This window comes from Theropithecus gelada, chromosome 15 (assembly GCF_003255815.1).
Source record: "Theropithecus gelada isolate Dixy chromosome 15, Tgel_1.0, whole genome shotgun sequence".
Classification (NCBI taxonomy): Eukaryota; Metazoa; Chordata; class Mammalia; order Primates; family Cercopithecidae; genus Theropithecus; species Theropithecus gelada.
Window position 1 is genome coordinate 82,180,008 of NC_037683.1, and position 26,091 is coordinate 82,206,098.

Sequence of the window (26,091 nt, forward strand, 5' to 3'; positions counted from 1 at the left end):
AAGGCAGCAAAAAAGAAAGCAAAGCTGGATGAAAGAGAATAGGGTACAGGGAATTAAGAAGAAAAGGAAGGGCATGCATATAAGGTTGTCAAGCCTTTGCTTGAATATAAGGTTCCCAGGGTAAACTGGTCCTCTGAAATTAGCATCTCAAGTTATATAGGGGCATCAGCTAAGCGTTTGGCCCTTCTTGTCTGCTTAGATATGAAGTTTCTAGAAAGAAAGGGCAATGTGGCAGGAGGATGGTCCCTAGAGAGTTGGGAAGGATGCTGGCTCTACTTCTCTACTCTTCAATGTCAATGAATGCAATGCATGCCTTTCATCTGGATTCTTGTTTGTTTTTTCTCATTGGAGAATAAAGGACAGATGAACAGTTGGAAATATCCATAGCTCACCAATGTTCCTCAAGTTCCCTCTGAATATTTATTGGACTTCAGTTGTCCTTGAGACATCACCAAAAAAAAAAAAAAAATGCTAAATGTGCATCAGCAACTTGGAGAAATGCAACCTCCTGCATTTCATAGAAAGGTCCAGAAAGAATGTGTAACTGGTTCAAAGTGGCCTAGCTACGAAGAATATATCAATTATCTGATGTGGTGTCACAAAGCACCCAAACATGTGGGATGAAGCAGTCTTCAAAAAATGGCTGCTATCAGCTCTTTTATTCCTGAACATACATAGCACCTCTCAGGTCAGAAGGCAGAGTCTATTTCCCCTCCTCTTGAATCTGATTGGCCTTGTGACTTGCTTTGACCAATAGACTGAAGCAGAAATAACATTCTAGAACTTCCAAAATCAACCCTTAAGATAACTGGCAGTTTCTATTCCTCCCTCTTGGAAGCGAGATGCCATAGAAGAAGTCTAACCACCTTGATGGGAGGAAGCCCAAGCCAGCTGCATGGACAGAGAGAGGTCACGTGGAAGAGAATTGAGGTTCCTGATATGTAAATGAGGCCTTCTTGAACCTTCCAACTCAGCCCAGCTGCCAGTGGCCAGTTGAATGCCATCAAATGAGTGACCCAGGCCAGGCACAGTGGCTCATACCTGTATCAGTACTTTAGGGGTTGAGGTGGGAAGGTTGCTTGAGCTAGGAGTTTGAGACTATCCTGGGCAACACAGTGAGACCTTATCTCCACACACACAAAAATAAAAACAATTAGCTGGGTGTGGGGGTGCATGCCTGTGGTCTCAGCCACTTGGGAGGCTGAGGTGGGAGGATTGCTTGAGTTTAGGAGATCAAGGCTGCAGTAAACTGTAATCATGCCATTGCACTCCAGCCTGTTTCAGCCTGTGTGACAAAGATTCTGTTTCAAAAACAAGCAAACAAACAACAACAAAAACAAACAAACAAAAACGATGAATGACCTTAGGCAATACTCAGCTAGGCTTAGTTGACCCACTGAATCATGAAAAATAGTAAATGACTGATGATTTTGGCAACTAAGTTTTGGGATCGTTTGTTAAGCAGCAATCAATATCTGAAACAGTAGCTTTAAACAGCAACCATTTATTGCTTCTCATGAATCTACGAGTTGGGAGGATGGTTCTGGTGATCTGGAGCAAGCCTAGCCAATCTCATTCAGACTTGCTTGTGCCTCTGCAGTCAAGTGAGGGCTGACTGGTCAAGGATGCCTCAGCTGTTATGACTCAGCTCTGCTCTATGGGGTCTTTCATCTTCCAGCAGGCTTATTTTGGTGATGTCAGAATTCCAAGACTGGAAACAGAAATGTGTAAACATTTTTCCAGCATTCATTTACATCAAGTCGGCTATTGTCTTGTTGGCCAAAGTAAATCATACGTTGAGCCCAGAATAGGAGGGGACTACAAAGTTAGAGGGAAAGACCTTGGAGAAAAAAGGAGGTCATTTATTGGGGGCCACTAATACTATTAAATGTACTACAAGGAACCCATGCATGTTTCTCATAGTTAGAGGAGTATTCAATAGCATTATTAAGGTTTTGGACTGAGGTCAGGAATCAATTGAAAAAATTACATTTAAAATTAAGCAAAATAATTAGATGAACAATTTTCTGATTTTTAAATAGGTTTCCAGATTTTCTGGCCAAGTCACTATTGCTCACGATATTGATGTTGTATTATTTCCAATACAGGATGACTTTCCTAAATCCCTGCTGACAGAGTCAGTGATAGAATCAGGAAGAAATACCAGGTCTCATACTACATGGTCATTCATTCCATTAATCAATTCACAGTAATAATGCAATCGTAAGGCTCTTGGTAGAGTTCCTTAGAATCCTGCTTCATAAAGTTAGCTCTCTAAATAGCCAGTGGGCAGACTGGTTTGAGACTTCTCTCTGGAAACCTAAGGCTGTTTGCATTTGAGCTTTACAGAAGTGGCTCAATACCAGGCTCATTAATGGGAAAAGGGTCATGTGTATGGATACATGTATTTGGACATTTATATGTAATGTGTGATCACTTTTGATTCACTGTGATTTCATTTAAGTTTGGTTTTACCTGTCTTCATCTCCCCTGCATTACCAGAAACTGACTTTGCACTTTCACTTACTACCACCTCCCTGGGAGGCAAATTAATGTTCCACTCTGGATTTCAGAGCTGAAGTCTGAGAAGCAGGAAAGGAGAGACTGAGATTACCATTCCCATATCCCACACTAGCCTGCTAGTTACAGCGGTGTGATGCTGCCCCCTATATAGTGATTGGTACCAGTCAGATGAACGGTTCTTTGATCTGTTCCTCTGTCCTCCACCACTAGTCTACCCACCCCATCTTGAACTTTGTTAATACAATATTTCTGCTAGTTATTGTTCAGGGATTGAGAGTCTGGGGAACTGTGTTCTGGTCCTTGGGTTAATGTCTTGAGACCTTAGTTTCCTCATCTGTAAAGTGGGTGGGCTGGACTAGATATATGTTCCTCCTGCTCTGAGCTGTGTAGGATGCCAGCAGAAAACCAGACCCAAGTCACAGGGTTCTAAACAAACCATACCTTAAATCTCTCAGTAATGGCCAGCCACATCTAGAAGAAACAGGCTGGGAAAACAGCTGAGGAATAATAGATATTTGTTTTATTTGTCAATTATGCCTCAGTAAAACTAAAAAAAAAAAATAGATACTTCTGTTATCAAGAAATTATTGCACTTGATTCAAGGCTGATATTAAACCATAACAGCCTCACTCAAGGTGGGGGGTGAGAGATAAAAAGAGATTACAAAACTGAAAAGGGGTGTTCATTTGCAGAAAACTAAGGGAGTATCTTTCAAACAGAAATTGGAAACCAGAGATCTCTGAAGATAAGCATCATGAAATGTTGTTCTTCCCCAGACAGAACGTATCCCACGTTTTCCACCCACGTTTTCCACCGGCGTTGTTTTGGTAAAGAAGGGTAAGGTGGAAGGAAGTGATGAGGCTGAAAAATACCATTTGCTTCAATTCAGCCGGGAAGGATCCGCTACCTTTTGGTTCCTATTAAGTGAATTTAGCTTTAGCTTTCATGATAGTATTTTCCCAAAGGAGTCCTTTAGAGCTCACCCCTACCCTCTTCGCAGCTAGACTGACATCAGGTGACGTTCCAAGTGCCCCCAGCCCACTTAGCGCTATCAGTAGGGATTGGCCCTCACCCCTGTCACAGCGCTTTCCCATGACATCCCCCAGCTTCTCTCTCCTAGGACCTCCTCGCCAGCCTACCCCTACCTGTTGGGTAGGTCTTACTTGCTGGGAACACCTGCTGTCCTTAGAAGGGGAGCAACCGACGCCTTGGAATCCTGGCCTGTCCCTTCCTGGTGAAGGGGGCGCCTGCACTTAAGTGCCGGCTTCTCCGCCTCAGGCAGAGTCCAGCAGGCAGGCGACCAGGCGTAGTTGAGTTCTGTGGCCTGGGGAAAGGGGACGCCCTATCCCCAACACAGCCCTGTTTCGCAGGGCTTCAAGACGCTGAGAACAGCCGGGAACCCCTGGATTAGCCCTGGAGTCTTGGAGGCACCCGAAAATTCCAGGGGCCCACCTCAACTCCGCTCTCAGTCTGGGCCAGCGGCGGCGGGACAGGCGCCAGGTCCTCACACATCGGCTGGGACGCCCAGCCCACTGCGGCTGAAGCTCCGGCCGCCGCCGCTCCCGGTGCTGCAAACCGGTCTGGCTTCGCTGCAGGGCGTGCGGCGATGGGGCAAGTGGGTGGAGAGAAAAGGGGAAGAGCCTGGGCGGCCGGCGGGCGGGGCCTGCAGCCTCCCCAGCCGCGGCAGCCGACGCGCAGCCGGCTCTCTCTGCGCCTAGCTCCGACTCCGGCGCGCACCAAGCGGGAACCCGCGCCCGAGCCCGGGGGGCGCCGCTGCTGCTCTTCTCGGTCCCCGGTCCCCGAACGCGCCGCGGCGAGGCTGCACCCGGCCGTGGAGCCGCTCGGAGCTGCTGGGCTTTGGCGGCCGCTCGCCGCTCCGTCTGGCCGAAGGACCGGCGGGGAAGGAAGGGGAAAGCGGGGACACACACACTCGCCGCGGCGGGCGCGCACTGCATACTCGTAGTCGCGCGCCCCCGCCAAGGCGCGTCCGAGCGAGTTTGGCCCCGCGGCTCCAGCCCCGGCACCTGCCCGCCCCCAGTGCTGCCCCCGGCCCCGGCCCCACCCGCCGCCCACTCCGCGCCGCTGCGCCTCCCGCCCCTCGCCTGCACTGCTCTCCCTTCGCCGTGGGGAAGCGACAACGTCCCGATAACTTGCAGACTGTGGCGCAACTGGTCTTGGTAGCGGAGGCACCCGAATGCTGCCCGGGTGAGGTAAGTTTCCTGTGCGTCCCCGGCCCCTTCCACTAGACCCTTCAGGGGGGGCTCGCGCTTGAGGGCTCTGCATCACTGCTGAAACCCGTCGGTCTCTCTACCCTTCCACTTTGCCTGTCTGCGTTGTGCTGGGGGTGACGTGGAGAGGGCGCCCGTGGCCGCCGAAGCGGGACCTTCGTTCCGCTGGGGCCACAGCTGCGCGCTCCCAGCGGGCACCCACCCGCTCCTCACCCGGATCCCCGGGGCCGCAGTGACGCTCGGAGAACACGCTGGGTTCACTTAAATAGGAGTCCTCTCCCCCTTCCAGGGGAACCTGCAGAGTTTGGCAGCTCAAGGAAAGGTCTCCCACCACCCTCCCCCGGTACGAAACAGCGGTGAACTTGTTAGGCGCCCCTGGTATCTCAAGAGGGGCTTGTGAGTTGGTGTTCTGCTAATTTCTGGCGCTGGAGCCGGATTGAACAGGTGCGGTATGGTTCCAGTCTAAATGCAGCAACAGACTTCTGCGTTTCCCAGGCTTTCTCCCCCAGCCTGGTCAACGTGACGCTTCAACATCTGGGGCAGGGGCTGGGAGTGTGGGGGCACTGGGGAGGGAGAATGCCCTGGTTTGATTTATTATGCCGATGCCAGGAGTCGCCAGAACAGAAGACAACAAATGTCTGCTTATCTCGCATCTATGCAGATGAGTGTGTTGTCATTTCTTATCCCCCCAACCCCCACCTCTCTTGTCTGGTGCCCAGCGTGGTTGAGTAGAAACCTGTTCCGGAGAAGTTGTTTGGGTAGATTGATGAATTCTTTCATCGAATCTACTGAAATCAGGGCTCCGAACAAGGCAATCCTAGTTACTCTGATGCTTTTTTAAAGGGAGCGTATTGCAGACCAGAAATAACACCCACTATCACTACCTCTCTGTGACATTCTCAGATGCAGGAGGCCCTAGCTGTAAGGTGAATGATCCTTAAGGGACCGGTAGGACCTTAGAATGTGTTAATCTCGTGCAAGGAAGAAGCGGTGTCTCTGTGTCAGTACTTCTGAGTCTTGGTTTGGGGAACCCCTTTTGTCCCTCTAATGAAGCACATTCAGCCAGAGACTTCTCTCCTGTTCTGCGAAGAGGCTAAAGCGTTCCGCAGCTGTTGGAGTGGAGAAAGGCGAAAGGATTGGTTTCATTAGGACCCTAATGTGATGAAGTAGGGTAGTGGTCATGGAAGCTTTGCTAGAGCATTCCCAGCTGAAAGGAGACTCTGGGGAAAAAAACCTTAATCGGCCAAGTGTAAACCAGTGGGAGGCTGAGTGAGTTTCATGTGTGATCTCTGAGCGGAGGGAAACCGTGGGTTCTGATATGGTCCTGTGGGTAGAGACTTATGAGGACTGATGAGAAAGCTGGTGAGTTTGAGACTGATGTATGATGACATCTTACCTGAGAAGGAAAACTGCAAAGCACTGAATGATAGAACCACATTGCATTTTTGTCCACATTAAGACTAGAGAGATTTAATAATAACACCTTACATTTGCATCAGTGTCTTGCAATTTGTAAATTCTTTTGAGTGTTCTCACCTAATTCCAAACGTTTCTGAGGGAGGCAGGGCGAAGATTATTTACCATGTAAACACAGAAGGAACGTGAGGCCCACAGATTCAGAGATTTATCAAGGTAACAAGTGCTGGTATTAGAATCACTGTTAGGTTTTCTGTCATAACCAGGTGCCTGCTCTGTACTTATATAAGGTGGTTTTTTTAATGGTAGAGGTCTTCTGCATTTATTGTGGTCTGCACAGTCTCACTGTAAATTACTGTTTACATTTTATGGATGAGGAAACTGAGGTTTAGACAAGCAGGGGGAGTTTTTCATGGATTTACATCTAATTTAGAGGAGTTTACAAGACTAGAACTTGGGTCTTCTGATATCCAGTCCATTGCTTTGTGTATTCTGCCATCATTTCAGTTCTGATAGCAATGAGGACACATCATGGAAACTGCAATACACAAGGGACTGTTCAGCATGCCCCCTGTGACCTGGGTTCTAGTTCTGGGACTGCATTTGGCTGTATGACCTGGGCCAAATCATATCACTTCCAAGTCTCAAGTGTCTCACATATAAAACAAAACGTTTGTATGAAATTGTGTTTTTTCTTTCCAACTTTAGCATTCTGTGTTGTTTAGCAATGTGTTTGTAATCTGGTATCATTTTCTCTAGACAAAGGACACCTTTTTACCCTATATCACCTAAGAGACCTGGCTAATTACTCTTTTAGCTTTAGTTTATCCCTTCCCACCTTTACTACATACCACGTCATCAAAGGAATGAAACGTAACAAGTGCGTTTTAGCTTAGCATCTACAGTATATTGTTTAGTATTGCTGTTTGACTTGAAAATATTCTGAGGGGCTGAAGTACTTACTGTAAGGTACATGTCAGGGCTTACTTGAATATTCTAATTGTAAGCTCGTAACTTTTTTTTTTTTTTTTTAGCTTTTGGTTTGCATAAAGTAAGTACTCAATAAATAACTGTTGAATTAATGAAGGAGGTGAATGAAGTCATTCATAAGGAAAACACATGCTGTAAAACATAGAAAGCATCTCACCATGTAAATTCCCCACACATAAGATAATTTGCCTATAGGCTTGTGCCTCCTGAAGCTGGCAGGTACAGAGCCCATTGTTGCTCTCTTTTCTGAATGCATTATATAGGGAAGAGCTTTTCTTTCTCCCTGTAGACAGCAGACTCATGTCATCTGTGTTATGCTCTTTTGTTTGCCTCCCCCGCCTTAGTAGTACAGCTGCTGAAAGATACATTCCTAGAAATTGACTTGTCCCATTTTACGAAGGGGTATGTCTTGAGATGGAGAAACCATTCTGTTTTTAAAATAGGGTATTGAGTAAATTTCAGGAGACGCTAATACTGGCTCGTGGTTTCAGAGGGGGAACCTAATTAACAAAACCAACCTAGTTTCTGTTCCTTTTAACAATCTTCTCTTTCCACTCCTCCTCTTTGTATACAGACAAGTAGTGTTTTTATGTTTGGAAGAATGATAATAAAGAATATAGTGATCTTAAATATTATTAATGGATCTGCAATTTATACTGGGGATTGATGTCTATCTCCTTCTGATAATTTAAATATTCATTAGTTTAGAAGTACCTTTTATGGGTAAGAAAACTAAAACTTAGGTGAATTGACTTACTTATGGTCACAAAGATGATAAGAGGACGACCAAGATCAATGTGGTATTCTTAAGAAGATTCATATTCAAGTTTGTCCCAGGAGTTCTATGGTGAAGGTACAGTTTTGACTTTTAGAAATCATAGAGATTAACAGAAAACTTCTGTTTACTATCATTATTAGAGAGTTAGTACATTTGGAAATGGTTAGCATTTATATGTTTAAGTTTTCTTGCCCAAGCAGATGCCATTAAACAGAATATGGTTTTTTTTTTTTCTTTTTACTTTTTTTTTTTTTGTTTTTTTGAGACAAGGTCTCACTCTGTTTCCCAGGCTGGAGTGCAGTGGCCCAACCATGGTTCACTCCAGCCTCAACCTCCCCAGGCTCAGGTAATCCTCCCACCTCAGCTTCCTGAGTAGCTGGCACAACAGGCATGCACTGTCCTGCCCGGCTAATTTTTGTATTTTTTGTAGAGACAGGGTTTCACCATGTTGCCTAGGCTGGTCTGTAACTCCTGAATGCAAGCAATCTACATGCATCAGCTTCCCAAAGTGCTGGGATTACAGGTGTGAGCCCCTGCACTCCGCCAAAAATGTTTGTTTTTATCTATTCACTATGATTCTTTTGGCTTATATACATCACCAGACTCAGAAATAATACTTTGCTCCAATCAGTGCGGGCAGAGAGGAAACTGTCTGAATAGAAACCAAAGACATGTAATCCCATGAGAGGCCGAGGTGGGAGAATCACTTGAGCCCAGGAGTTTGAGACCAGCCTAGGCAACATATCTAGACCCCATCTATAAAAAAATAAAAATTTAGCTGGGCATGGTGGCATGTGCCTGTGGTCCCAGCTACTTCGGAGGCTGAAGTGGGAGGATCACTGGAGCCCAGGAGTTCGAGGTTGCAGTGAGCTGTGATCGCACTACTGTACTCTAGCCTGGGTGACACAGTGAGGCCTTGTCTCAGGAAAGAAAGGAAAAGAAACACAAATGTATGCTGGTATTCTCAACTTCTCTTCCTGGTATATAAAGCCAGAAGCCAAAGGTAGCCTTGTCATGCAGCTGGTAAAGTCATAAATATGTATACATTCAATTTGCATTTGCATTTTGCTTGTACTTCTGTTAGATGGTGAGTCAGAATATTTAATATCCTGGAATTTTTTTTTCCCCCTATGGCCAGAGTCTTCATTAGATTCTGTAAAACATCAAGTCCTAAATGTATTTGTTGCTGAAACATGTTCTCTTTGTATCAAGTGCATTATTGGGAGTTGGAAGAAGTCCTTCATTTTTTTTAGAAGCTGGCCGGTTAGAACTGTACATTATGTAGCTACACTGTTCATTTGTGGTCTTATCAATAGAGCAGGATGTGTTACTTTTTGCTGAGTGCCAGGAAAACCGGGGTGGGAGGAAACCTAGGCTTCTGTTCTTTTTTCTTTTTAAAAATCAACTTTAAACTTAATTTATTGATGAAATTTTTGTGGTACTGTGTCGTAAACAATCAGCTGCTGTTGACAGAGAATTGTATTCAGTCAGGTTCCTTTTAATATATAAGATTAGGTCAGGGAAAACAGGCTTGGTTTTGTGCATTCTATTCTCAATTGTATTTACTTCTGTATCGCTTCATCAGAGGTGTATAGAGGAGATGTTCACACAGGAAAACACAGAAATCCTGCCCAAACTAGATGACTCTTGAAAAGATTTGAAACAGAGTGATTGGGACAAGGTTGCATGTTCAGTAAGCTGACAGTGGTGCCTTGGTATTATCATTTTAAGTGAAAACAAACTAGCACTGGAATGAACAACATGATGTGTGTGTTCTTGTAGGAAGTCTTCTGTATTGTTTATGGGACTCAGTAAACAATGAGTATGTAATATGTTTTCGGTAATTTACATGATGGATGCACAATAAGTTCTTGAGACAAGTTTTCTCTAATATTCTTAGAAAATCAGTTGTGAAATTGCAATGAAATATAAAGCGTTGAGTGTTTGGTATTGCTCCCGTTTTTAAAATGGGTGTGTATGTCTTTCAGTGGAAGTTCAGGCAAGGGTTGGAATTGTAAGTACTAGGGGCCCAGGGATTATAATTATCTTGAATTGGAACTAAAGCTCAGACAGGACTGCAGAAAGTTCATTCAGTTTGTAAGAGAAAAGGTGATATTTAAGCCTTCGCCATTCAGTCATGCTGAGCAAGGGGTTTGTAGGGGAGGATGAAATTAGAGCGAGTCATAAAAATATGCTTTCCTTCTTTCATAGACAGACTGAAGACATGCAATGGATTCAACACGTGGCACAGTAGGTTTTTGATTTAATATACATTTTTTTTCTTTCTTTTTTAAACCATGGCCATCGTTGTGCTCTCTGGATCACTTGATCATATGTTTGGTAATAAAGTAAGGAAACAAAACAGCAACAACAACTAAAAAGCAATGCAAAGGCCTTCTTGAGGGAGTAGTAAGCACATCATAGGTGTTCAGCAAATATTTGTCAATGGAGAAGGCTAAGCATCATGTTTTATTTATATTTGTATTCTTGGAACTTGGCACTGTGCTGGCAGATGGTGAGGACTTAATAAGTGTTTACTGAACAATTTATGTATCCAAACGAATATCACTTTTCAAAATCTTGGGATGTTCCATAATTATTCTATTGATTCTGTTGTTTTTCAAACCATTTTAGAAATATTAGGCAGTCTGATAGATATTAATGTTGATAGTTTTTAGTAGTTCTTTTTTTTTTAAATCATAAATGGTATTTATTCACTAGACTCCAACTTTTTTAACCAAAATGCCTAGGAATAATTTTGTATTATTTCTCTTCTTTAGGAGAAAAATAAACATTAAATATGTTCTGTTTTTCTTTGAAAGTATCCAATAAGCGTAGTTTTCAAATGCCCAGAGTGGCATAATAGTGAGTTTGGTTCAGGGTACAGAGACAAGAATGGACTTTAAGCTTCTCTAAGTTAATCAGCTTAAATATCACCTCCTCCTGGGGCCTTTTCTTTTCTTCCAACCTAAAGGAGACCTCCATATGTTTTGTTCACTTGTCACAGGGGATACTGATACAGTTTCGATGTTTGTCCCCTCCGAATCTCAGGTTGAAATGTGATTCCCCATGCTAGAGGTGGGGCCTGGTGGAAAGAGTTTGGGTCATGTGGATGGATCCCTCATGAATGGCTTAGTACCCTCCCCGTGGTAATGAGTGAGCTCTTGCTTTATGAGTTTACATGAGATCTGGTTGTTTCAAAGCGTGTGGCATCTCCTACCCCTACCTTGCTCCCTCTCTTACACAGACTCCCCGTCACCTTCCGCCATGACTGTAAGCTTCCTGGGGCCCTCCCTCACCAGAGGCACATGCTGGCGCTGTGCCTCGTGTACAGCCTGCAGAACTGTGAGCCAAAATAAAACCTCTTTTCTTTATTAATTACGCAGCCTTAGGTATTCCTTTATGGCAATGCAAAAACAGATTAACACAGATAATTATTCATTTATGTATTTCACTTGTTTTCCTGTCACCTGTGCCCAAACTCACATTCAACCCAAGATTGTAAACTCCTTGAGGGCAGAGGCCATGGTTCATAACACTGTTTTTCTTGTGTTTGGCACATAGTAGGTCCTCAGTAAATATTTAAATGAATACATGAATAAGCCCCATCCATCCTGTCAAGATGAAGTGGGTCATCATTTAGGTTACTCAAGCTGAATCAGACTGAGAGGACAGTGCTTACGTGTTAGCTATGGCAGCTCCTTTACAATGATGACCGAACCCTTAAGGATGAGAAAACACTTGCTTAGATGATAAATTCTGGCATGATTATTAAGAAAACACTGTCTATTTAAAGACTGACTTCTTTCATTTACTTAGAAATGAATAGTAGTGAACAACCAGGAGGAAATTATCAAGCACAAAACAAAACGTTCCCACACTGTTAAAATGGGCTCTAAATGTACCTAAATCATAAACATATTCATTCCTAATTAAGACACTTTGGTGTTCATATACAAGGCAATTTCTATGATGCCTCACATGAAGTTGATATTTGAGTTGGTATTTATTTAAACATCAGCCACATCAACAGCCCCAATACCAAGGAAGAAGCCAAAGCAGTGACTCTCAAAGTGTAGTCCTTAGACCAACAGAGTCATCACTACCTGAGAATTTGTGAGAAATGCAGATGAGGCTGGGCGCGGTGGCTCACAGCTATAATCCCAGCACCTTGGGAGCCCAAGGCAGGTGGATCACCTGAGGTCAGGAGTTCGAGACCAGCCTGGCCAACATTGTGAAACCCCATCTCTACCAAAAATACAAAAATTAGCCGGGTGTGGTGGCAGGTGCCTGTAGTCCCAGCTACGTGGGAGGCTGAGGCAGGAGAATCTCTTGAACCCGGGATGGGGAGGCTGCAGTGAGCCATGATCGCACCATCGCACTCCAGCCTGGGCGACAAGAGTAAAACTCTGACTCAAGAAAAAAAAAGAAAAGAAATGCAGATGAACTCTGTGGATGGATGACAGGCCTTCAGGTGATTCTGATGCATACCCAATATTGCCAGTAAATGGTAAATCTGTTGCTCCAAGTATAAGCCTCCAGAAGCGTTCAGTATTCCCAGGTAAACCCAGGGAGTGTTGCGGGAGTGCTATCTGCCTGCTCCTTCAGAAATATGAGGGGAGAAATGAAAAATTCTCCCTCTGCCAGTCTTGGCTTTTCTCAGAAGTGTGTGGATCACAGGAGAGCAAAGTATTGTGAATGGTTTGGGTATCTAGGACTTGAGATAGAATATAAAAAGGCTTTTGGTAGTCACAGAGCCTGCCAAGTGATGGGTATTATGGGGTATAAGAAAGTGTTAATACAAACATGGTCCTGGCTGTCAAGGAGGCTGACTGTGCTGAGAGCTTACTCTGTTCCAGTCACTTTTCAAGTGCTGTTTCTTTTCATCACCATGTGCCTGCGAGGCGGGCTGCAGTATTTCTTCACTGAAGAGAAAGAAATGAAAACCTAGTCAGGTTAGTAGTAACTTGTACCGGAGCACAGAACCAGTAAGGGATGGCACGAAGGTTCTAGCCCTGGCTTTTCTGACTAGGAAGCCTATACTCTTTTTCTCTGTTTCATGCTGTAGCACTTCAAAGTATAGTTTAGAAATAAGAGCTTTAAAAAGGAGAACATAAGTGAATCTAAAATTTATATCTCCAAACTAAGTGTTTCTCTGAACTCCAGTTTGCATAATTGACATTACACTTGGATATGCCAAAGGTACCTCAAATTCTACATGTTCAAAACCAGAACCATGATCTTTTTCCTCCACATCTGATACTCCTATGAGGTTCCCAGCTCTCTGGTGGGCACCGCTAGTCACCAAGTAGCATGAGCAGAAACTTGGGAGCCATCCTTGGCTCCACCCTCTGCACACACTACATCTAATCCATCATCAATGTCTATTGATTTTGCTTCCTGAATATCTCCCCCATTCCATCTGCTTCTCATCATTTGTACGGATTCTATCCTAGCCCAACTTCTTGTCTCTCTGCAGGACTAAGCCAGGACCTCACTGGTCTCCTGAGTCCACTCTGGGTCTCCTAGGATCCATTACCCATATTACATATTGTAACCGGGGCACTTGTGATGGTTGGAGGACACCTGAGGCTCTGCTGGCCAGATCTCTACCTCCTGCACCTGGCCAAGCCCTCACGGAAGCACACAAATTCTGGCCCCAGGGCTCTCCACCTCAGTGGCCTTTTGAGCTCTTGGACAGCCTTCTGAGGACTTGTTTTTCCAAGTAGCTTTCTACCCTGATGTTTTTGCTCTCCTGGAGTCCAGTCAGAGGCAGGTTCATAACTACAGTGAACTACTTTTAAAGGAGCAGGTTGGATACTCCAGTGTAGCCCTAGGGACTTACCCAACCCTACCCCAAATACCAAGTTCTTAAGAGTTCTCCGGCAGTTCGCAAGTGCACTCCACTCACTCCAACAAAGAACCAAAGACTGCTCTACTTCCACAGTTGCTTATACACTGGGCCTGAGTTCCCTCAGGACCTTGCAACGTCACATTTGTGGCCACCATAGCAGCGAAATTCACCACCTGTGGTCTAGGAATAAAATCTAAGCCTCTCCCAAAAGGCACCTGTCTCTGACTCTTGACTGTGGCTTATCCTGGCAGCTTTGAGGAAAAGGCCTGGGTTGCTTTGCATAACTGCCAGGATAGATAAAGAAACATGACTCAAAATCATTCTCTGTGTATTTCCTCATAACAGGAACCAGTTGACATAGGTGCAGGAAAACTTCCTGACCAAGGGATAGGGCCTGGGGCTGGGAGTGCTGGAGAGAGAGAAACACAGGGATCTGCCCCCCAGACTCTTCAGTGGCCTCCCTTTGTGCCTGGAGTGAAGATCTGGGTCATTGACATGGTTCCAGGGCCCTGCACAGTCCTGATCCTGCTGCCACTCCAGTCTCAGATCCACCACTCTGCCCCTTGCTGTTTCTGAGCCATACTTGCACCCGCCAGCTTCACACCCTCTGTGCAGCATTGGCTGACCATGCTTCAAGGTTACTTTTGAAAGGAGGCCTTGGCCACCCATCCCCAGTATAGGACAGGACCAGCGGTTCGCTCTCCAGGAAGACTTCAACAGTATGATTACTTGACTCGTTCCTGCGTCCCCACCAGCTGCTAATCATCAGGGCTCATTGCATCCCCATAATGTTGGCACATGCAGAATTGTCTTGAGTGGATAAGTAAATGAATACCAATACTTTTACCTTAAAAAAATCCTTTTTGTAAATTTCCAGTAAAGAAAGGAAATGCACAGAGATCATGAATGAACCACTTCGTATTGCTGATCCTGCCCATGGACTTAATCTTCAACTTTCATTACCACTGCCTAATTTCACAGCTGTCATGATCCGCATTTCCATAATGGTAGCTGCAGGTATTACCCCCCCAAGGAAGGTTGCCCCAAAGGCATGATATAAAATATTTCTGGAAGAATACCTTTGATACTAGTGTCTTTGTTTGCCTCTGGGGAGGTGAATTGGCTAGCTGGGGGACATGGATGGGAGGGGAATTTTCATCCCATACTTATTTGTACCTCTGAATTTGGACCCATATGTGTGGATTACTTATTTTAAAAATTAAAATTGTAAAAGTAAAAGGAGGGAAAGCATAGCAAGAGATGTGAAGGAATGGGAATGATTATTTAGAGGAAAGAAGATGGAGATGCAGTTGAAAGGGGGTTGTCCTAAAAAGAATTCCTGTCTTCAAGGATACGGCCAGTTACATCTGACTTGTTCTGCACATCTGTGGATAACTATCTAGCTTCAACTTAAAAGGGATGACATACCATATAACTTGACTTAAAGAGGTTTGCCTGATCTCACCCGTCACAGAATATAACATTTAATCTAAATATAAAGGCTAATAGAACGTCATTATTTAAGAGTGAAGCAGTTGTTAAAGAAGGAGTTAGTTGGAGGCTAAAGCATTCTCCTTGAAGACATACAAGTGTCCAAAAAACATGAAAAAATGCTTATCATCACTAATCACCAGAGAAGTGCAAATCAAAACCACAATGAGATACCATCGCACACCAGTCAGAATGGCTATGATTAAAAAGTCAAAAAATAACCTATGCTGGCAAGGTTCAGAGGAAAGGGAGTGCTTATGCGCGATTGGTTGGTTTGCAAATTAGTTCAGCTACTGTGGAAAACAGTTTGGAGATTTCTCAAAGAACTGAATATAGAATTATCAGTCAACCCAGCAATCCCATTACTGGATGTATACCCAAAGGAAAATAAATTGTTCTATCAAAAAGACACCTGCACTCACACATTCATTGCAGCACTATTCATAATAGCAAAGACAAGGAATCAACCTAGGTGCCCATCAATGATGGATTGGATGAAGAAAATGTGGTATATATACACCATGGATTATTATGCAGCCATAAGAAAGAACAAAATCATGTTCTGTAGCAACGTGGATGCATCTGGAGGCCATTATCCTAAGTAAATTAACACAGAAGCAACCAAATACCACATGTTCTCACTTGTAAGTGTGAGCTAACCATTGGGTACACGTGGACATAAAATTGGGAACAGTAGATACTGGGAACTCCAAAGGGGACAGGGAAGGAGGGAGGTAAGGGTTGAAAAACTACCTATTAAGTACTGTGCTCACTACTTGGGTGGTGAGACAGTTGAAGCCCAATCCTCAACATCATGCGATATACCCAGGTAACAAACCTGCATGTGTAACCCCTGAATCTAAAATCTGAAAAAAAAAAAAAATTCTCCTTTATGATCTAGGTATTTTTAGAATAGAATAAGAGACGGGATGGTAGCATCCTATAGAAACTGGTTAATATAAGTTGGCGTAACCCAAGCTTTCATTTAATCTTTGCACATAGCTTTTCCAGTTAGTCAAACCTGAACTGTAAATAAGAGAAAAATACCAACTTGTCTTAGGTGGTTCAGGCTGCCATAACAAAGTGCCATAAACTGGGTGGTTCATAAACAAAAACAGTTTATTTCTCATAGTTCTGGAGGCTGAGAGTCCACGATCAGTTGCCAGCATGGTCAGGTTCTGGAGAGGGCTCTCTTCCAGCTTACAGATGGACAACTTGTTGTAGTACCCTCACGCGACAGAAAGAGGGAGAAAGAGCTTTCTGGGATCTCCTTTATAAGAGCCCTAATCCCACCCCCATGACCTAATCACCTCCTAATACCATCATCTTGGGGTTAGGATTTTGACATGAAATTTGAGGGGGGCACATTCAGTTCATTGGGTAGTCCTTTGTGGCCCAGTGAGTGAGCTATAAGAAACACATCCTGTGTTGAAACCTAGTATATACATAGACATATAAATAATAAATATAACAGAAATAAAGGTTTCATGAAACAGTACTTAGCCATACCACATGAAATGTCCTCTGTTATTTTCTGTTGTGTTCCCTCCCACCTCCAACTTCCACCATACACTAGTCATGAGCCACCGAATTGACTTTATTCCCCACGGAAGGGCAGAGACCTGCAGTTTATTTAGAAAGCATGAGTGCAGTCTGCCATCCCCCTGGTGCTGCCAGAGATCTGTGTCAGCCCAGAGGTGTGCATTTACCGAGGAGCCGACAGGACTCTACATACAGTGTTCTGTCCACTCCTGTGAAACCACAGAAAGTTGTGAATTTAAAACGCCCTAAAGACTCCCCTTGCAAAGTTTTAATTTATCAAGAAGGCATAGTGAAACTTGGAGAGTAGACATATGATAGAACTTGAAGTTGGACAAAAGTGACTCAGACAGCTGCCTTGTCTGTCATACAACATAGATAAGCTTCAGTCATCAAACATGGCCTTTAAACTGGGCAATGTCTGTATTTTTGCCTTTAGTGCTCACCCTAAAGTTCACTCTTAATTTATTTTAGCAAGAACCTAAATACTGTAAGGAAAACAATCTCTGACTTTAAAAATATGTGAATAATAATTTGACAGTATAGTGTTTTTTCTTCCTGAAATTCCTTCAGACATTAAGCCTATTCATTTTCATTGGCCACTCAAGCACAAAATTAAAGGGGCTCAAAATAGGGAACTCCTGGCTATGCAGAACCTTTGGGCAGGCTGTTTTACTTCTAGAATACATTTCCTGATTGCTTGCTCCTTTAACTGCCGGCAATTATTATGGCCAAGTTTTGTATAGAAAATTTTCCCAACATTGTGTCATCTGTCCCTGATTCTTTAAAACATTATACAGAACAGAGTGTATGTTTTATGCTACTCTAAAGTGATAGATTTAGTATTCATCAGGAGTGCAAGGCTCTTTGCCCCTAAACCAAATGGCCCTACTTTGCTGTCTCCTAAAATCTTGTCTGCTTTTTCTTGATAATTTTTTTTGGCCTTACTTCTGCGGCTTTCAGCAGTGAGCCCCTTCACTCATTGTTGGCTATTGAAAGTCCCTTGTGATTTTGGGAACCGGATAACTGTACTGTCTGAAATGTGTTTGCCAGATAGACTCATATTATCCATTGAAACTGAAATTTTAAAAAAGGATCAAAAGTAGCTTTTGAGGGAGGTTTTCAAGAGCTCTATTGGTAAAGCAAGCAAGCTTTAGTTCTTTCTCGTTCACTTCATTCATTAGCCAATAGCATGCTTTCTTCTGCCCTGTTTTTGGGTTGTTCAGATAAAGTGATACCTTTTCAGGCTGTGATAGGCATGGTTTCTTTTTTCTTTCTTTTTATAACGTATTGATAATGTGTTTATTATGGTCTAAAGCAAGATTTCATAGACTTTTTCATTTAGGTTAAACATAGTGGCAATTGATGAGTATTTTGCTAACAGCTTTATTTGCAATGCTTTATGCCTTTAAAGGTTATAGATTACTGCATTTCTCTTTTACTTGGAGAAACTGCATAGCAAAGTTCCCCAGATTTTCCTGATTTCCATCTTCCATTGGAAAACAAGTTCAATATCCACAATAAAACAAGGAAGCTGAATACTGAAAAATTAACTTATTTTCAAGGAGTAGTGTGAACCAGACTATTCTTAGGTTTACGACTGCATGATATGGGAACACAAAAAAGCAATGGTGTCATTGCTGTGTCAAGCTGTATTTAAATGATGCCCTTTTATTTTTTTCAAGATGTGTTGTTTAGACTCAGTTGTAAAGGTTATGGAAACTGGGACAAATGGGAAATCAGTCTCTCCTGCTATGGGTTAAGAGAGAAGCATGACTTTGTTTAGATTTGTTTATAGGAAACAGAATGGAAATTCAGCTTTTAAGATGTATGTACAGTTGGGCTTCATTATTCAGTTTAGCCGTTTCTCGGAAACTCCCTCTCCTACATGACAATTTATAATGCAAACATGATGCATCATTTCATTTTGTGTAAACTTTATAGAAGGAATAGTCATTTCCACATATGTCAGAAGACTTCTGGAAGCATTTTAGAACTCAATGCTAAGTATCCTACACATATGCCTGGAAGCTTTAGAAATGATCAGCAGCAGCACTTTCTGGCCTTACGTTTTGGTTCGTTTCTTCATTTGTCTGCCTTCTTACTGAAACGTAAAGTTTCACAAGAGCAGGAACTTTGTTCTGTTTACTACACTATCTCCAGCACCTAGAACAGTGTCCAGCACAAAGACAGCCTGCATTATCATTGTGGAATGAACTCGTTCTTAAGCTATAAAAACAAATTCTTAAGCTGTAACTGTTTTTCCCTTGACTTCTGAGCTCCCCCTTCCTTTACAAAATTTCAGTAGCCTAGCATCTAGCCTTACCACTGCTTCAAGTTTCTTCCCTGAGGAACAGCCTTGTTTGTTGCCACGTTACAGTCTTTTTTCTATCTCTTGCTTTTTTCACCTGTAACAATCTAGACCAATTTAATAACCCCATGCCCCACGGTCTCTTCGCTACTCAGCTGATTTTTTGATCCCAACTCTTACCTCTTTGAACAAACTCTATACTTGCAGCTGTGCAGTCACCTTTTAAAAATTCAGTCCACCTCCCCTCCCGAATACTGTTTTTATCAAAGACACCCTCATTTTTTCAACCCACTTTGAAATTTTAGCAGTCTTTTTACTTTGGTTATCTCTGTCTCTCTGCAGCTACCAATTTTTAAAAAATGTTCTCCTGTATTCTCACCTCTGTCTCCAGATATGTCTCTTACCTGGGCTGTTGTAGAAGCTTCCCAAATAACTTCCATACCTCCCTATCTACCCACTTTAAGCGATTATAATACCTGCTCCTAGAGAATGATTTTGTCACGGCCATGGCAGGAAATCCTTAGATCCTTTAACATGTCTGAAATCTGAAATGCTTTGGTTTGGGTACATTCTGGTCCTAGTTGACTGTTGATCATTGTCATCATCATTGGTGTCATTGTCATAGCTGTATAGCAGTGACAGCAGCTACCATTTCTTAAACTGTTACTCTATACCAGGCACAACACATATGAAGCATGACATCATAAAGCTTGTTAGTGCATTTTGGAGCTGTATAGTGTGATAATGGGTAGGGTGGCTGTGCGTGGAATAAGATAGGCCTGGAGAGGTGTATCGGGCCTGACCATAGACATCTTGTCAGCTGTGCTAAGGAGTTTGAACTTTTCCTCTATAGGCCATGAAGCGACATCTAGAAGAGTTTCATGGAGAAGTGATGAGCTCATATTTTGTTTCATAATGGCAACATGAGCTACAGTTTAGGGGATGAATTAGAAGGGTAAGAGACTGGATATAGGGAGACTAATCACAGGAGAGATGAAAAGGACCTGAAGTAATGTAGTGTGGATAGGGAAGAGTGAGTAGATTTGATATTCAAGAGGGAGAATTTCTAGGACTTGATGACCACCTGGATATGAATTTTGGGGAATGGTAGTAGTAGATGATTCTCTGACTTTTGACTTGAGTGGCTGGAGAGATTGGGGAGTGATGCTCAACTGAGAGAGAATACCAGGTAGAGGTCTCATACATGTGGTGGCAGAAGCAGGAAGGCTGTGATGATGAGTCCTATTTTGAACATGCATTTGAGATACCTGGGGGCTATCCAGGTAGGGTGTGGCTGTAAGATCAGTCCACATGGAGATGCTGGCTGTGTTATGGTGATATCCTCTGGGCTGTAGGAGAGCATGAGACTGAATGAGATTGAGATACAGGACATGAAGGTGGAGAGTCTAAGAACAAGCTGTGTGTAAGTGTGGAAGAGGCCATGAAGAAGACAGTATTATGAGCTCTTGCCAGCAATTAAAGCCATGAGACTAAATGGAATGTTCCTGAAATTGTATAGTAAGAAGACAGAAGATCACTTCTTGATCTTCACTTGCAATTTCATTCCCCCATAGCATGGCTCATTCCCTTGTTTTCTTAGTAGATCTTTTTTTTTTCTCTCTGTTTAAGGAAATGGCATCAGATTTTCATGATAGCATGTATAGCCTATTGTTCTGGAAGGCCTCTCTGAGCCCACTGATCCCCACTCTGCCTCCCTAGAATTGATTTCTCAGGCACACATTCTCTTTGGTCCTCTTGCTCCTATGACTCTTTGGGAACTTTCCCTAGAGGCTTCTGTTTCATTTGTTCTACGCTTATCTCTCCAAGCAGATTCCAGTCCTGATGGCAGGGATCACATCTTTGCCTGCTTTGTCTCCCCCAACCGAAACCTAACAGCTCTTCTTTATTTTTTGTTTTTATTTTGTGAGATGGAATCTCCCTCTGCCAAGCAGGCTGGAGTGCAGGGGTGCAATTTTGGCTCACTGCAACCTCCATCTCCCGGGTTCAAGTGATTTTCTTGCCTCTGCCTCCTGAGTAGCTGGGATTACAGGTGCCAGCCACCGCACTGGGCTAATTTTTGTATTTTTAGTAGAGACGGGGTTTCATCATGCTGGCCATGGTTGGCCAGGCTGGTCTCGAACTCCTGACCTCAAGTGATCCGCCTGCCTCGGCCTCCCAAAGTGCTGGGATTACAGGTGTGAGCCACCGTGCCCGGCCCCTTAACAGCTCTTTCTGTACTCTAACTGCTCCTGCTACTTTTTTTTTCCCCCGTTTTCCTCTTTGGAGGCTCATTTGCTGACCATATTGTAGTTATTTTTATTTCATTTATTGTAATTAGTAATTTATTAATTTTGTTTATTATATGTGTATTATTAATTTATAATTAATATATAATATATAGTTGTAGATATGTTTGGGGTACATGTGATATTTTGGTATCTGTATGCAATGTGTAACGATCAAATCAGGGTAATGAGGATATCACATCAAACATTTTTTTTGTGTTGGGAACACTATAATTCTTCTAGCTATTTGAAATATGCAATAAATTATTAACTATAATTTCCCTACTGTACTATAAAATACTATAAGTTTTCCCATCTATCTAACTGTGTTTTTGTATCCTTAACCAATTTCTCTTCATCCCCTCCTCTCCCCTACCCTTCATAGCCTCTCATAACTATCATTTTATTCTCTACGTCCATGAAATCCACTTTTTTAGCTCCCACATATGAATGAGAACATGCAATATTTGTCTTTCTGTGCCTGGCTTATTTCACTTAACATAATGACTTTCAGTTTCTGCCATGTTGCTACAAATGACAGGATCTCATTCTTTTTTGTAGCTGAATGATATCCTCTGTGTGGTGTGTACGTGTGTGTGTGTGTGTGTGAGAGAGAGAGAGAGAGACATTTTCTTTGTGCATTCATCCACTGATGGACACTTACATTGATTCCATGTGTTGGCTATTGTGAATAAACACTGTAGTAAACAGGGGAGTGCAGATATCTCTTTGATATACTGATTTCCTTTCTTTTGGATATATACCTATAGTGGGATTGCTGATTCAAATGGTAGTTCTATTTTTTTTTTTTTTTTTTTTGAGGAACTTACATCTTGTTTTCTATAATGGCTGTACATCTTTACACTCCCACCAACAGTGTACAATATTGCCCTTTCTCTACATCCTCTCCAGCATTTGTTACTTTTTGATTTTTTTGGTAATAGCCATTCTTACCAGGGTGAGATGTTATCCCATTGTGGTTTTGATTTGCATTTCCCTGATGATTAGTGATGTTGAGCATTTTTTTCATATACCTGTTAGCCATTTGTATGTATTCTTTTGAGAAATGTCTATTCAGGTATTTTGCCCATTTTTTAATCGAATTATTTGTTTTTTTTTTTTCGCTATTGAATTTCTTATGTATTCTGCTTATTAATCCCTTGTCAAATGGATAAATGGATAGTTTGCAAATATTTTCTCCTATTCTTTAGGTTGTCTCTTCACTTTGTTGATTGTTTTCTTTGCTGTGCAGGAGCTTTTCAGCTTGATGCAATCCCATTTGTCTATTAATATTTTGTTTTTGTTACCTGTGCTTTTGGGTCTTACCCAAAAAATCTTTGCCCAGACAAATATCTTATAGGATTTTCCCAATTTTTTAAGGAGTTTCATAGTTTTAGGCGTTACATTTAAGTCTTTAATGCATTTTGAGTTGATTGTTGTATATGGTGAAAGATAGGTATCTAGTTTTATTCTTCTGCATATGGATATCCAGTTTTCCCAGCACTATTTATTAAAGAGACTGTCCTTTCCCCAGTGTATGTTCTTGGTGCCTTTGTTGAAAATGGGTTGGCCGCAAGTGTGTGGATTGATTTCTGGGTTCTGTATCTGTTCCATGGGTCTATGTGTCTTTTTTTTTTTTTTTTTTTTTGCCAGTACCATGCTGTTTTGATTACTATAGCTTTGTAGTATAATTTGAGATTAGGTAGTATGATGTCTTCAACTTTGTTCTTTTTGCTCAACATTTCTTTAGCTATTTTCAGTCTTTTGTGGTTTTATACAAATTTTAGCATTTTTTTTCTATTTCTGTGAAGAATATAATTGCTATTTTGGTAGAGATTGCATTGAATCTACTCTGTGTAGTGATGTACAGATTCAATTGTTAAATTGATATGCAGATTTAATTGTTAAAATGATAAGCGTTTTAACAATATTCTTACAATCCCTGAGCATGAGACATTTCATTTTTTGTGTTCTCTTCAATTTCTTTCATCAATGTTGTATAGTTTTCCTTGCAGAGACCTTTCACTTCTTTGGTTGAGTTTATTACTAGGTATTTTTTTTAAGTTATTGTAAGTGGGGTTACTTTCTTGATTTCTTTTTCAGATTGATCACGGTTCACATGTAAAAACTCTGCTGACTTTTGTGTGTTGATTTTGAACATAACTCTTGAAAGTGGCTATGCTTGTCTTGTTCCAGATCCTAGTGGAAATGCTTTCAATTTTCCTTCTACTACTTTTTATTGCTGAATTTTTATTCTCCTCTAGAAGAATAAAGAAACAAAGTGAACATCTCAAATTTTATACAGGTTTATATCAGTTGATATACCTCAAACTAAAAGTGCCTAGTTAAAATGTGTTTGTGGCTGAATGTTCTATTTCTGACTTAAAAAAAAAAAAAGCGAATTAGCAAGAACATCTACCACACCCAGTGCAGAATTCTTGTCATTTGTCATTCTATTTTAAACTCTAAAGAAGAATGTATATTTTGGCAATTACACTACACCTATAGCTTCTCCTGAGCAGAGTTTATCTCCTGGTCTCATTGGTCAAACTTCCTGTGTTTTAAAATTGCATTTTGCATACATTTGCACATGTTGAATTTGGATGCAGTGAGAGCACTTATCCAAGAAACATGGATTCTGTCTGACTCATCCGGCCTCTCTGCTGACACTTTGGTGAGCCCTGGTCAAGTGACTTGACCCTATTTGTGCATTTTTCTTTTTGTCATCTATGGAATGAAAATCTAGCCACTGGCTCCTGACCTCATTCAAAGACATTTTGTGAGGCCAAATAAACTGAGGACCTTTGAGGCCCTTAGAACAAAAGCATTGCACACATTAGAGAATTTATTTCATAAGAATTGCAGAAAGAGATCAGGCTCAGGGTAGCCACCATTATAGCCCATGAGTAAACAAATATGATCCAAGAGGTCCCCATAAAGGAGAATTCTCTCCCATCCCTAAGGTCAAAGGTATGAGTGGGACACTTTGCTAAAGTCTGATAATTTAATTCTAGTTCCAGAATTTAAACATCACCTTCAGCACGGATGAGGACAGCGGCATGCTTTTAACTTAAAAAGAGATGAACCCTGAATGTGGACGTTTATTGAAGAAAACAAAACTCATACTTACTTGTTAAAGAAAAATAATGTTAGTGAACTGTGAATAATTCGTGTGAGAGGGTCCAAACTAGGACATAATTCTCTAAGTATTGAATAAGTTTGTTGCTTATTCCATTTAGTTTGTATGGTATGTGATTGCCAACTTATATCTTCTGAGTGCCTAATGCTCTGCTTTGCATACAAAGAAGGTTAGTGTTTTATTTGGTGCTGCCCATTTAGATGTAATATGAGAAGCTCCTAGAAGTCACCTAGAAAACACTTTTAACACCTGTGGAATCTTTCAGTTCGTTTGACTTTAACTGGACGTTTCTCAAATGCTAATGAAAATCTTATTTAATAATAGAAATATTTAAAAGGGTGTAATTGGATTGTTTATAACACAAAGAAAGGATACATGCTTGAGGTGATAGATATCCCATTTACCTTGATGTGATTATTACACATCGTATGCCTGTATCAAAATATCTCATGTGCCCCGTAAATATATACACCTATGTACCAACAGAAATTACAAATTAAAAAAATTGAAATGTTTATAGTCTGATGACCTATACCAAATGACAGAGGAATCTGACTGGAATTACCTGACCAAAAATGAGGGAAACTCATAGAGTATAATACCATTGGCATAAGTGTCACAAAATTGGATCTGTAGTCATGACACTGGATTTATAATAAGAGCCCCAAAGCTTAATTCTTTAGTTAGCCTGGCAGTGAATAGAGTGGCACAATCATAATCATACAGGTGCTGTTTCTCAGTTTTCTGGTTTTAGAATCAGATTGTGGACTAAGCATGGCAGACTTGGTTATGATTGCCGGCTACAGTGCAAATGTTAGCAACCTCAACAAAAGAAAAAGTGTAGTTGGCAGGAGGTGGGTGTGGCATCAGGGAGGAGAGGGTGCTAATATCCTCATTTCCTAAAATAGCAAGGTAAACTATAGCTGTTAAAAGTTGCTGGAATTCCACAGTGGTTGTGCCACCTTGCATTCTCGTAAGAGAGTTCCTGTTGCTTCAACTCTATCAACACTTGGCATGATCATTCTTTTGAATTTAGATATTCAAATAGTTGTGTCATGGTGGCTCATTGTAGCTTTAAATTGCATTTCCCTGACCGCTGATCATATTGAGTGTCTTTTCATGTGCCTATTTGCCATTCTTAGATGGTTTTTGATAAGGTGCTAAACTCTTGTATTGATTCTAGTAAGGTTTTGTTTTTGTTTTTGTTTTTTTTGTAGCACACATAGATACTTTTTACATAGACAATCATGTTGTCTATGAATAAAGATAGTTTTGCCTCAGAACAGATGTTGGCAAAAACAGAAATGTTAGTACTTAACATTACAAATAAATTGAACAGAAGAATTATAAGAATATATTAAACTTCAGGAGGAGGCCAGGGCAGTGTGAGGAGAGTCCTTGAATATGAGTCAAGACCTAGATATTCAAGCATGTTATCAACAGTTGTAAAGATAACTATCAAGAAACTAAAACAAAATTTGAAGAACAGTTGCCTTGGGAGAATGGAACTAGTGGCAGGGATAGGAAAAGCAAGAGT

The 26,091-nt window shown here is 41.8% G+C and overlaps 1 protein-coding gene across 2 annotated transcripts in view; it reads left to right on the forward strand.

Annotated features, from left to right (window-relative positions):
- The first annotated feature begins 4,396 nt into the window (after positions 1 to 4,396).
- The window catches only part of PIP5K1B (phosphatidylinositol-4-phosphate 5-kinase type 1 beta), a 308,400-nt gene continuing 286,705 nt past the window's right edge, over positions 4,397 to 26,091 (forward strand). For both annotated transcript variants that reach the window (XM_025359786.1, XM_025359788.1), the window contains exon 1: positions 4,397 to 4,733. The gene's annotated coding sequence lies outside the window, so the exon portion shown is untranslated. The remainder of the gene's footprint in view (positions 4,734 to 26,091) is intronic.